Source organism: Rhinolophus hipposideros, assembly GCF_964194185.1.
Source record: "Rhinolophus hipposideros genome assembly, chromosome: 4".
Lineage (NCBI taxonomy): Eukaryota > Metazoa > Chordata > Mammalia > Chiroptera > Rhinolophidae > Rhinolophus > Rhinolophus hipposideros.
This window is the reverse complement of record NC_138050.1, coordinates 427,057-440,557: the sequence shown is the minus strand read 5'-3', so window position 1 is coordinate 440,557 and position 13,501 is coordinate 427,057.

Below are 13,501 nucleotides of genomic sequence, written 5' to 3'. Positions count from 1 at the left end.
AGCTGTTATCTCTTTGTCTTCATATTGTCTTCCCTCTGTACCTGTCTATGTCCTACATTCCCCTCTTGATAAAAACAGAAGCCGTATCGGACAAGGACCCACCTAAATGACCTCATTTAATCTTAGCCACCTCTTTAAAGGCCCTGCCTCCAAATTCAGCCACATCTGAGGACCTGGGGGTTAGGACTTCAGCACATGAATTTTGGGACATGATTCAGCCCATGACAGTTAGAGACTTCACTTTGTGCCACATGACTCAAAATCCTGTGTGCAGTGAATTTCAGAATCATGATTGATTAGACTTTGCATAGGGTCTCCAGAGAAAAGACTTTCATTTATTTTGGCTTTCCATGACTCGATTAACTCTCACTTACCACACATATGTGCAAGATAGATACTGCTTACTGTCTCGTGAACAGTAAAGCATTCCTAGATCCATTGTCAAACCGATTTCATGTCTCAATTGGTAACTAATGAGGTTGCATGGTTGGTATTTGATAAATACTGAAATATAAGACAGCCCTTAAAACAGTGACTAGAATATAGTAAGTGTTCATTAAATGCTTTGAAGAAATATAATATACATGAAATTATATTTACAGTATTTATTTTGGTATGTGGAGAGGATAAAAGTGAAGATGGTACTAAGGTCCAGAAAATTTCTTTATGACATTTTCCCAGTGACAACTGAGGCCATACCTTAAGTTAATCTACATTTTAAAAATGAAGTCAGCAGCTATAGACAACTTGTGAATAGTCATTCTAATTTTTTACCTTGGGGAAATTTTTTGAGAATTTTTGTGGGAAAATCAATTATGAGGAATTGATAGGGAAAGTAAGAGACAAAGAGTTTTAAGATTGCATTAAAAAATGTTGCTCGACTACATGTTAATCCTTTATTAGATTAATACATTTACTTGGTCACAGTATAGAGATCTTTTCCCCTTGAGACAAGAATTCTACAACTTTCATGGTACATCCTAAAGCATTTCTTTTTCTCTCTGGGAGACAGTCTGAGTCAAAACAACAATGTATTCTTTTTACCTTTCAAGTGTCATGAAAAATACACTTTCTAGATTGTTGGCCAATTTATCACACTTTAATCCTCCTAGACCTTTATTTGTGCCAAGTTGAAAACCTTTAAACACAGTTGTTAGTAGTGGCCCAGGCAGGCAGACTTTCAACTGCTGTCACACACCCTTTGCTATAATCTCTTCAAACTTGAAGCTAACAGCTTAATTTGCATGGTGTTAAGATCCTAGGTGTTAGTAATAAAGAAATCATAAATAATTCCTGTGTGAAGCTCTCTAGTTTTCATCAGCCTTTTAGACTTAATACAAAGACATTTTAGAAGTGAGTCCTATTGCTGTCTGTGAAACAATGTGAGCTGCGGTAGGTCTATTTGAGACAAGATTTTACAGCTATGTCATAAAACATATCTGAGTAAAAACACATGGTTTCTTGATCATTAAGATTTTTCCAACTGAATGGGCCAAACTTCACAATACAGCAGAAGTTAGTTTATTCTTTGATACCTATAAGGAATGACCAAATAATCACAGAAGGCTGTGAATTTTAACAAAAGATTAACCATTTCCTAATGTGCACGTGTACAGAATAAACCTCTTCTCTTTTAGCCCAAAACAGAGCATGCCGAGGTGGATCGACTCAGATCCATGCAGTTTGCTCCCAGCATCTCCTCTTTTGAGGCCTGTGCTGACTTCCTGTCCCACATCAGTTCTGGATGATCATGGAAGTGTTTTCTCCAAAAAGATATTGATAACTATCTTGAAAAGGCAGCATGCAGATGAGTAAATCAAGGGAAGCTCAGGTCAGAAAAACGTTAACCACAATTATTTCCTGGAATTTCTCATTTTAACTCGTTAGAGGGAAAACTCTTTTCTTCAGACACTGAGCAGAGTCCGGCACTATGGAACGCACACCTTCATTTCAGGTTTTGCATGAGTGGCCTGAGTTCACTTTTGATTAAAGGGACACAAGTGCACCCAGCAGTCATCCTTCCGTCCTTAGAGTGGCATTCCTATTGATTTATTTTTTATTTCTTTTTAATTAAAGTTTTTTGGGGTGACAATTTTTAGTAAAGTTACATAGGTTTCAAGTGTACAACTGTGTACTACATCATCTATATATCACATTGTGTGTTCACTACCCAGAGTCAGTTCTCCTTCCATCACCGTATATTTGACCCCCTTTACCTTCATCTACCATCCCTTCCCCCTTTACCCTCTGGTAACCACTAAACTATTGTCTGCGTCTATACATTTTTTTTTAAAGCAACTATGAGCAACTAAGTAATGAACTAAGTAATTATCTCTCCTCAACACAGGGTGGTCAGGATGAGACTGTCACTCTTGGCCCCCTCATCCCCAGCAGACCCCAGAGTGGTGGACGGTGACAGCATGCCAGGACACAGGGGGTGCTGACCACGCAGGCGCACCTGTGTGGGGTCTAGCTGCACCCCACCCCCCACTCTGGCCCATATCCCAGCTTCAGCCATAGTTTCAGATTCGGGGAAATGCTTGGAATCAACCAAAGGATGGAAAAGGATGGAGTCAGTGTTGGTCCCTTAAACTAAGTGTTTTTAATGTTACTTGGCTTATTCTAGGTTCTTAAGTTACATTTGCTCCCAGTGTGCTTTTCTGGCCGTGGGTGGCCTGGGTACATCCCCAGCAACCCCAGCTCTGCACACACACACACGCCTCCGACAAAAGGCTTCTCTCTGAGTGGCTGCAAGAGGTGAAAAAGCCGCCCCCAGTCTCAGGGGACAAGCAAGAAGGTTTGCTGTTTCAGAGTAGTAAATACTTCCCTAAATTAGAACTCAGTTTCTGTAGCATACTCACATTTCACCTAAGAGACCAAGCAAAATAACACAATAACATTGCACACACAGCAAAGGCTCAGAAATCACGCTTCACATTTTAAGTAAATAAGCTACTTGAAGAAGGGACGTGTTCTGCTTTTATTATAGATCATCAGTAAGTAGGGTTGATTTGGGGTTCCAGAAGAATGTTTCAAATTTTACATATTTGTGCAGCCCAAATTTCTATCTTGGATGAACACATTATTCATCAATTACCAAGTAACCTTTAGCTTTTGTGATCAGTATAATAATAGCACAATATTACCACCTCTGTCAAACACTAGTAAGTACTTTACTGAGTCCACACGAAGGCCCCACGAGATAGATGGGGACACCGAGACTTAGAGAAATTATGTGACTGGTCCAAGGCCTCACAGACTGCAAGTAGCTGACCTTGGATTTAACTGGAAGTCTGATTCTACAACCCAAACAGAGACCATATATTTAATATCAGTTACAGAGTGCTGAAAAAACGGTAACTCCTCAGACATGTTTGCTACAAGCAATGCAGGTAAAATAGCATGAAAATGAATTGTTACTGCTACATTATTGAAAAAATTATTTTGGTCAATATTTATATAAAGAAACAGAATATTCAGCATGTGTCAATTATATAAATGAAGGCTAGACATGTGTTCCAACATGATCATCTTACCCTTCCAACTTATTACCTTTCTAGTTTTGATAATGCCCTTCTGAAATTTTGAACTTGTAGGCCAATGAAAGATCAAAATAGTTTAAGTCATTAGAATTTGGGGATGGTAGAAATAAAGTGATTTATTTAATAAAGCTAAGTAGATATACTCAGATTTTAAAAAATCTCTTTAAAACCAAATTCGTCAATGCAAGTAAACTTTTATTGATTATATGTGAATCAAAGAAACGTCTATGTGGTAGCATTTTTAATAAACAGGGAAGTATTTTATAAGCAGCAGAAGGGGAGTCCCTGAAATACCTGCCGGACACAAAGGTGCTGCCTACTGGACTCTCAGGCTATGCATTTGTCCTGTACCCTGGTCCCTGGGATGGCCATTACCTCAACTCTTGGTGTCCCAGTCTTTGAGGTGTTGCCTGTGGGTGTGACAGGAGATAACGCATACAAAGCACGGACAGTGTCTGGCCCATAGTGCACCCCCAGTAAATGGTAGTTCCAATTGTCCAATGTCCATGGGGTTAAGGACCCTTCTATAAGCCGAAGGCCATGCCTTTCCAGGCTTTGCTCGGAGGGCACTTGTTCTGTCTTTCACTCTGTGTGGGTAGCTGCAGTGGTGTGGGAAGGTGTGTGGTTTGGCAGAGACCATGAGCCCCCCAGAAGTGCAGGCAGTGGATGTAGGCAGGCCACCTGGGTCTCCTGGGACCCAGAGCAGAGCGGGTCATGTCAGGGCTGCTGTCTAGCCTTGGGCGTCATGCTGGCCTGTTCCCACCTGTCCCTCCAGCACGGGGCAACACACATAACATGTTCCCAGCATGATTCTGGACCTCTGTACGTCACAGATACAGAAAGAACAGACCGACCCCTCATCCTGTATTACGTCATCGCATCGCTGTCTCCCACACCCTGCCTGTCTCCCTGTCAGCTTCAGATTCAGGCTGACGATAGGGGGATAGGATGGAGACGTGACCAGCACTGCCTGTGATGGTTGAAAATAGTTATGTGACAGAAAGCAGCAAAGTCTAGAGAAGACACATGAGGCGAAGGTCTCTCCCAGGGTTCCTACCTTCTGCTTCACCCTTCCTGTCATAGGTCCCCAAGAACTTCAGCAAGTCACTGTCATTCCCACTGAGAAATCTGCATTGCACCAGCTCCCCGCGGAGAACACTCCTCAGCAAAGGACACTGCCTCCTCAGTCATCGGTGCTTTCACTTGTCTTTCTTCAAATGATTTAACAGATATTTACTGTATTCCCGACATCCGGGAAAATCAGAGGTGGACAGGGTGTTGGCTTGGTCATCTAGGCAGCAGGCAGTCCAGCGAGAGTGTGGGAGTCACGGAAAGAAAGAAGCAGCATCGTGGCACCAGGCAAGGCTGTCACCGGCACCAGAGGCTTCCAAGGCCAGCCCCAGGCTGCTCAGAGGTCTCCTGGAGGAGCAGCCCCTTTGCTGTACCTTACGTAAAGGAAAACAAAATTGCGGAAGCACAACTTAGATGGTTCTCTTTTTCCTGTTTTCACTTAATGTGGAGGTATTATAACACACTTGATGGGCTTAGCAGGATGAAAGAAAGTAAGGAGAAGACAAACACAGAGTAGGGAATGGTTTCCCAGATGACACATGGCCGTGTGCGTCACAGACACAAAAATCCTCAGTCTGGTAGTAACCACAGGGCACTGCCCATAATAAACAGATCCTAAAAGGAATTTCAAACACTCTCTGAGCACCACTCCTTCACCTAACGAAAAAAAATGGCATTTATTTGGCGGATGCCCTAGGCTGACACAAGATACATGTGCCCTGGAGGTAGTGGCTGTGTAGCAGGAGGACTCCCAAGCTTCCTGGTCCACTGGCATTGCAGCCAAGCAGACAGCGATCAGCCCTGAAAGGAAAGCTACATTTAGTACATTAAAATATTTAGAACCAGAGCCAACTTTTTGTTTTTCTAATAGTTTCAACCGCACTGTATTCTAACACAGGCCCTGGAATATAAGACTGGAGACACAGCAGCGTGAGCAGAGGGAAGTTGCTGTATACCAGTTCTGTTTGTTGGTGACCTTTGAGCCTCCCAGACCCTTCACTTTATCTATGTGTGTGTGAGTACATGTGTCCACATGTATGCATAATCATAACACTGGAAGTATTTCTATTACATCCAAATGTAATAAGTTCAGCTATATTTGGAGACACTCTTTAATTAGTGCCTCAACCTGATGACTCCAAAGTTTCTTAGAATGAAGGAGTAATAAATTTTACAAATGAGGAAATTGAGCCTTAGACTTTATGTTTACACAAACCAGTCAAAGTGGACATGGGACAAAATTAGTGATTTTTTACTCTGACCTAGTCATTCCTCTGCTTGTCCCTCTGAGCTCTGTCAAGCTATAAATTGTGAAGGACAGATTGTATTCTGCACTTCTGGTGTATTTCCCAATTCATCTTAAGCTCAGCATCCCTTCACAGAGACAATCACTTGTATTAAGATTAAACTCTTTTGAAAACATGATGCTATTTCCATAGAGAAATCCATTTGATGACGTGTGACATTTTTGTTTCCATTGCAGAAACTATGTTGGTGTGTGGTTGTGGAGATGGATGATGAGATGGCTTAACAGTGCATGATCTCCTGATAATGGTGTCATCAATCTTGATGGCAGACTCTCCAGGTCACCTACTGCATCTAGATTGGGTTCTTTTAATGATTTTCTAGCTGTCCCTGATTAGATGGAAGGCAGTGCAGTAACGATATCACTCAAGGTGACCCTCCACCACAAATAACCTCTGGCTCTGCCTGTGACATCGCTCCTGAGCGCTCTACCAGCTCACTGCAGGCTCACTGCAGTAGAGAGGGGGACATCCTTAGCGGGGTCACCAGGAGAGATGAGCAGTAGTTTGGTCACAGGGTGCTAAAGAGGGAAAGCTGTTTGTTCTCTTTCAGTCCTTGGAATTTTCCATAAATTTTCAGTCAACTAGAGTGTGTTCAGGAGTTCAAGAGACTTAATAATGATGCCAAGTAAAGGGATCATCACCGATGTCTCCATGATCCCTTCCAGATAATCATTCACATTTTCAAAAAATGCCTTCCTTTGAAGAAGAGATGCCCACAAGGGCCTTTTGGCTCCTACTGACCTACAGAGTTTTGATTTCCTGATACTTCAAGCTCACTGTTGGCAATCCACCAGGAATTTTTGGTAAGAAAGTATTGAGTTAGATACTTTCAAACAATACATTTTACCTGATGATGTGGACACTGTTCTTACTGCACCTCATTCTCCCAGGCACATGTACTTTACAGGCTCAGAGGTCTACCCGCCCAGGCCTGTGGCACATGGGCTCTTTGTAAACCAGCCTTATGATGAGTTAAAAAGAAACTGTTTCCAGTAACATTTCATATAGAAAATACACCTTTATTTTCAATAAATGCCTGCAAATTTATAAGACAAATACCACTAGTAAGAAGAATCATAATCCCAATTTTATACTATTCAAATTTTAGCAGTAATTGTTAACTGTTATTGTAAAATACTGTCTAACCATTGTTTTTCTTCTAATATAAATATAGTTGCTGAGGAAGAAGAGAACCCAAGGTGTTTCAATTAATTCAGCAATTCAAAGGTGATGCCCTGTTATGCATTTTCATGTACAGAAAGGTTTTCTGGGTTATATTTTTACTGTAGGAAAAACGGCTCCCTCACTCCAAATCCCTCACTCCAGTGAGAAATGATGAGGCAGAAAAGAATTAATAAAAGTGAGCCCAAGGGGGATTAGCAGCAGGTGATTTGATTAGGACTTTGCACTGCCTGCATGCATTCCCCAGGGACCGCCCAGGCTCAGCCCCTAGAAATAAAATTTTCTATTAAAACACCCCTAGAAAAAGGAGATAAAATCCCAACCAGAATTGTCCAGTTTTTGGCACCTGCGCAAACTGCTGAAGACTGCCCTTACTTAGCCTGAACTCTGGCCTCATTATAATACAATTAGAATAAAATGAACATTATGGCTTGCCCCCATTCCTGTGGGTTTTTCTGCATGCATTCTGGGTAAGAGAATGCGCATTGAGAAACCAGGTACATAACCTTCACATGTCAATCAAATAACATCATCCTACAAGGTCTGACAATTACCATGCTTCCCTGAAAATAAGACCTAGCCAGACAATCAGCTCTAACGCATCTTTTGGAGCAAAAATTAATATAAGACCTGGTCTTATTTTACTATAATATAAGACTGGGTAAAAATAATATAATATAATATGATATAATAATAATATAATATAATACTATACTATACTATAATAAATACCGGGTCTGTCATGCAGGGTGGACTGCGGGGTCTCTGGTCCTGCTCCCCACACAAGAACGCAGGACATGGTGAGGCCAAAAAGGAACACCCACGGAGCCATAGGTAGGGGAGTCACACCACTGTATTCTCGCTGGCGGCTGGGTTGGAGCCACACTGTTCGCAACCCTCACTGCACCGCTTGCAGGCTCAGCCATCTTCTTGCTAGCTCCCATTTTTTTGTTAGTATAACCACAGCAGTTATATTAGTGGCCAATGGCTCATTGCTTACAGCTGACGGCCAACTAGCCACAGCTGATGGCCATCCAATCACAGTTGATGGCCATTTACCACCTGAGCCAGCACTTTTCTACGTGAGGCCGAGCCTGGAAACTGCTCTCTGGGGCTCTGACCCACAAAAGGTGCTGGCTCGGTGTGGAGACAGAGCCCCAGAAAGCAGTTCCCAGGCTCTCGGCCTCATGTGGAGAGGTGCTGGCTCGGATAGTGGATGGCCGTCAGCTGCGGCTGGTTGGCCATCAGCTGTAGCCATTAACCCATTGGCCACTGATATAACTGCCTTGGCTACGGAGGGGAGCCGAGGAGAGTGAAGGAGGAGACTGAAGGAGAGTAAGGAGAGTCGAGGAGAGTTGGTCAGTTGGCAGCAAAGCGGACAGCAGGTCGCATGTCGTGTAAACCCAGCCTCCAGTGAGACCATAGTGGTATGACTTCCCTACCTATGGCTCCGTGGGTGTTCCTTTTTGGCCTCACCATGTCCTGTGTTCTTATGTGGGGAGTGGGAGCAGAGACCCCGCAGGCCGCCCCGCCGGACACCCCGCATGACACATGGCGTAGTCGGCAGGATATGGTGTCGGCTGAAACTCTAAGGAATATACTGGAGCAGTTTACACGTATAAAAGCTCAGTTTCATAAGCAGCATACAGTTTTGGCCAAAACCTACCAAAGCATGGTGGAGCGGTTTGTGCGTGTGAGAGCACAGCTTCGGGAGGCCCATGAGAAGCGACACCGGGAACGGGGGATGCGGTCTGCCTGGGAGACTCAAGCCTCCAGCTGGCACACCACCTTCTTGGCCATGGACGGCGTTGCCTTCATTTTGGTGATCTGCTGCGGCCTTAAGCTCCGAGGCTGGTGGACATCTTCCGCGGAGGCCTCCACCCACTCAGACACCTGGCACGATGAGCAAGATTCCGACCAAGTAGGAATGGAGTCTGACTCTGAGCAGGAGGACGTGTGGCCCCCGCACAGTGTGTGGTGCTCGGTGGCCACTATTCTCAGGAGTTGGACCCCCAAGGAGGGGTGGGAGGACATGGACAGCTCTCCGGCCAGCATGGAGAGTGCCCTGCAAGCTCTGACTGAGCAGTTGCCGGAGGAGGCTACAGCCGGCCACGTGGGCTGGATGTTCCTCAGGGCCTTGAGTCTCAACATGGAAAATGCGCCTAATGAAATGGCCCAGGTGCCAGACCAGGTGTCCCGGTTGGAGGCGCTGGAAGCCCGGGACTGCCTGTTAGAAGAGGGGCCCCACAGTGGAGACAATGTAGCTCCCAACCCCCAAGCCCGGCCAATCTTGAAGCAAAGGGTAAAACAAGAGCAACCTTTGGGCCCCGAGGGCATTACTGCTGGCAACCCAGCTGTGACTGAGTTCACGACCTACACCTCTTACACTCCCACTGAGTTGCAGGAGCTGGGGGGGGCGGTGCCGACAGCGCCCTGGAGGGCCAGTCTCGGCTTGGCTATTACGTTTATGGGATGAGGGAGCAGACAACATTCTCTGCTCCCCAGGCAAGATGGAAAAGCTAGCCTTCATGACAGTGCATCCGTCCCTGTGACAAAGGTTACAGAATTGCTGTAGGTTGGCCCAAGACCAGGGCAACCACACTCTAATGGAGTGGCTCACTACTGCGGTACGCACAGTATGGGGACAGGCTGGCAAGCTGCCAGACACTGTGAGTCAATGGCAAGTCCTTCCACAAGGAACTTACTCAAATCATCCGTGAAATGGGTATGAGACATGCTATTTTTAACCTTAACATGCAGGGGCTAGATGACGAGCTTTTTACAGCCAGCATGAGATATCTGGTTTTGGATACTGCCTCTGCAAGTGCTTTTGGATCCTTGGTTGCTATTTTTACACCTTGTGCAGGGCGATGGATCCATGAAGTTACAACTGCCATGGCCACTCTAGGGGATGTTGAAAGCCGGAGGCGAAGGAAGTTAAGACAGGAGGTCCGCACAGTTGAGACCTGGAAGCCCAAACCAAAGGTAAAGGGGAGAGGTTGCGGGCCTCAGAGAGTAACATGCACACAGATGTGGCGTGATCTCGTGGCAGCAGAGGTTCATCGGAAGAAAACAGACCGAAAACCCAGTGCACTCCTGCTGGAACTTTGGAAACATTTGCGTCCGGAACAACAATTCCAGAGAAGCATAAAGAAAAAGTCTGGGAAAGCGAGACCCGTGTCCCTCCAGGACTTCATGCAGCCGCTTGAGGCCGACTCCATTCAGCTTGGTTAGGGGTGGGGCCAAGGTACCTGGTCAGAGGGGACGAGCAGGGATCTGAGGCCCCCCGTGGAACTGTCCATACATTGGTCCCCTTCTAATGTGCAGAGGGTTTTGGCCCTAGTTGACACTGGCGCAGACTGCAGTCTTGTTTATGGGAACCCAGAACTGTTCCCCAGACCAGCAATCTGCATTGATGGCTACGGGGGAAAGACTGTGACTGTGAAAGCTGTTTCCTTACCACTGGGTATAGGAAGGCTTCCCCGCCATTCCTACAAGGTTTATGTCTCCCCCGTTCCGGAGTGTATTCTAGGGGTGGACGTGCTACATGGCCTCAGCTTACAGATGTTGGTAGGAGAGTTCCGTCTCCAGATTCGAGTGGTGAAAGCGGTGATACGCGGGCATGCTCACCACCCTGCTCAAGTGTTGCCACAGCCCTGGTGTGTGGTAACAGTGCGACAATACCACCCACCAGGAGGGTAGGAGGAGATTGGTCGCACAATATTGGAATTGGAGAAGACACATATTGCGAGGCCAACGCACAGTCCCTTTAACTCCCCAGTATGGCCTGTCAAGAAGCCAGATGGGACCTGGCGAATGACTGTGGACTATAGGGAGTTAAATAAGGTGATACCACCCTTGCACGCTGCAGTGCCTTCAAAACGCCATTTGATGGATCATCTGACTGTCTGCCTGGGAACATATTACTATGTAGTGGAGTTGGCCAATGCTTTTTTCTCCATTGACGTTGCACCCGAGTGTCAAGAGCAGTTTGCTTTCACTTGAGATGGGCGGCAGTGGACTTTTCAAGTCCTTCCACAAGGATACTTGCACAGCCCCACTATCTGCCACGCGCTCATGCCCAGGATTTGGCACAGTGGGATCGCCCATCCTCTGTGGCCTTGTTTCATTATGTGGATGATATTCTATTAACATCAGATTCTCTTTCAGATTTAGAACAAGCAGCTCCCTCTCTTCTCCACCACCTGAAGTCATGTGGCTGGGCGGTGAATGAGGAAAAGGGCCAAGACCCTGGCTTATCCGTCAAGTTTTTTGGTGTTGTGTGGTTGGGTAAGACAAAGGTCATACCTGAGGCAATTATTTATAAGATACAAGCCTTTCCCCGGCCGTCCAAGGTCTCCCAACTGCAGACGTATTTGGGTCTGCTGGATATTGGCGGGCGTTTGTACCCCATTTAGCACAAATATCAAGGTCCTTGTACAATATGATAAAATACGTGTCCTCATGGGATTGGACAGAGGCTATAGAGCAAGACTTTGTTTCCACAAAATGGGCAGTGCAGCAAGCACAGGCTCTGCAAGTAGTGGACCCCGGCCGCACATTTGAACTTGATGTTCACGTAACCCAAGAGGGGTACAGATGGGGCCTCTGGCAATGGCAGGAGCATCTCCGGTTGCCAGTGGGATTTTGGTCCCAATTATGGAAAGGAGTGGAGGTCCGATACTCTCTAATAGAGAAACAGCTGGCCGCTGTGTACGCAGCCCTAGTGGCCACAGAAGCCATCACAGGAACAGCACGGGTAGTGGTTTGAACAACTTATCCTGTCCAGGGGTGGGTCCGTACATGGACCCAGGGACCCAAAACGGGGGTGGCATAGACCACCAACCCTCGCCAAGTGGGGTGCCTACTTGGAGCAACGTAGCACCCTTAGTTCAAGCCCTTTGAACACAGAGCTACAACAGGTCCTGGGGCCTGTGGAGCTAGTAGCCCAGGCTGAGCCAAGTGCTTTGCCTGAAGGGAAAAACTTGGAGCCCTCACCCTACAATGAAGGACAGCCCCAGTACCTGAGGGTGCCTGGTTTACCAATGGTTCTAGCCGAGGGGCTGCAGCTGTTTGGACAGCTATTGGTGTGCAGCCCAAAACAGATACCATTTGGTTTGATACTGGGATGGGCCAGAGTAGCCAGTGGGCTAAGCTACGGACTGTGTGGATGGTAATCAGCCATGAGCCCGGGCCCCTAGTTATTTGTACTGACAGCTGGACGTGTTCCGGGACCTAATGTTGTGGCTCCCTATGTGGAAACACCAAAACTGGTTGGTAGGACACTATCCACTGTGGGGTCAAGCCATGTGGCAGGACCTCTGGAACCTAGGGCAGAGAAAGGAGGTGACCCTAATGAATGTCACAGGTCACTCCCCCTTAGTGTCTCCAGGTAATGATGAAGCAGATGCCCTAGCACGGTTCCAATGATTAGAACAGGCTCCTGCCACTGATGTGGCCTGTTGGCTGCACAGGAAATTGCAGCACGCTGGAAGCCGAACCATGTGTCAGGTGAGCAGACGCTGGGGTCTGCCTTTGAAATGGCAAAAGATAGCAGATGTCTGCTATGACTGTGCCGTCTGTGCCCAGAACAGCCCCCAAAGGCGGAGGCTCCCCTGAGAGACACAGCAGATAACGCGAGGGAGGGTGCCCCTCACTCGCTGGCAAGTGGATTACATTGGACCCCTGCCTAAGGCCCGCAATGCAATATACACGTTTACAGCAGTGGACACTACTACGGGGTTGATGTTTGCTTGGCCATGTCCATCTGCGGATCAGCGGCATACAGTGGTTGCTCTTACACAGCTGTGTGCCCTCTATGGGCGCCCCCAAGTCATTGAAAGTGACAGGGGTACCTATTTTATGGGGCAAGAAGTGCAGCGCTGGGCTGCCAGGATGGACATGCAATGGTTGTTTCATACTCCGTATAACCCACAAGCAGCTGGCATGATTGAACTCTATAATAGCCTTTTGAAGCAAGATCTCCGGGTGTCAAAACACCCTCCCACGATGCGTGACGGGGCCTTGCGTCTATGGGACGTCCTAAGAGTCCTGAATGAGAGACCACGGAAGGGAGGGCCCGCACCAGTAGAAGCTCTGCTACATTGAACAGCCACTCCCATTCAATTACAAGTTACCACCAGTGAGACTCTGTAAAAGCCAGGCTATGGCAGAAATGGAAACATTTTGCTGCCAGCACCCACATGCTTGAAAGCAGGGGAACGGCAGCAATAAACTTGGCCCTGGTAGGTCAAAAGCCCCCACTGTCGATGGTTGGGCCTGATAGCCCCATGGGGAGCCGGTTTGACTCATGATTTGCAAGTGACGCCAGGGGTGGTGGCTGAGTGGCCACCACAAGTGACTGTAGTATACAGAGGTCCCGATACTGGGATGATTTTG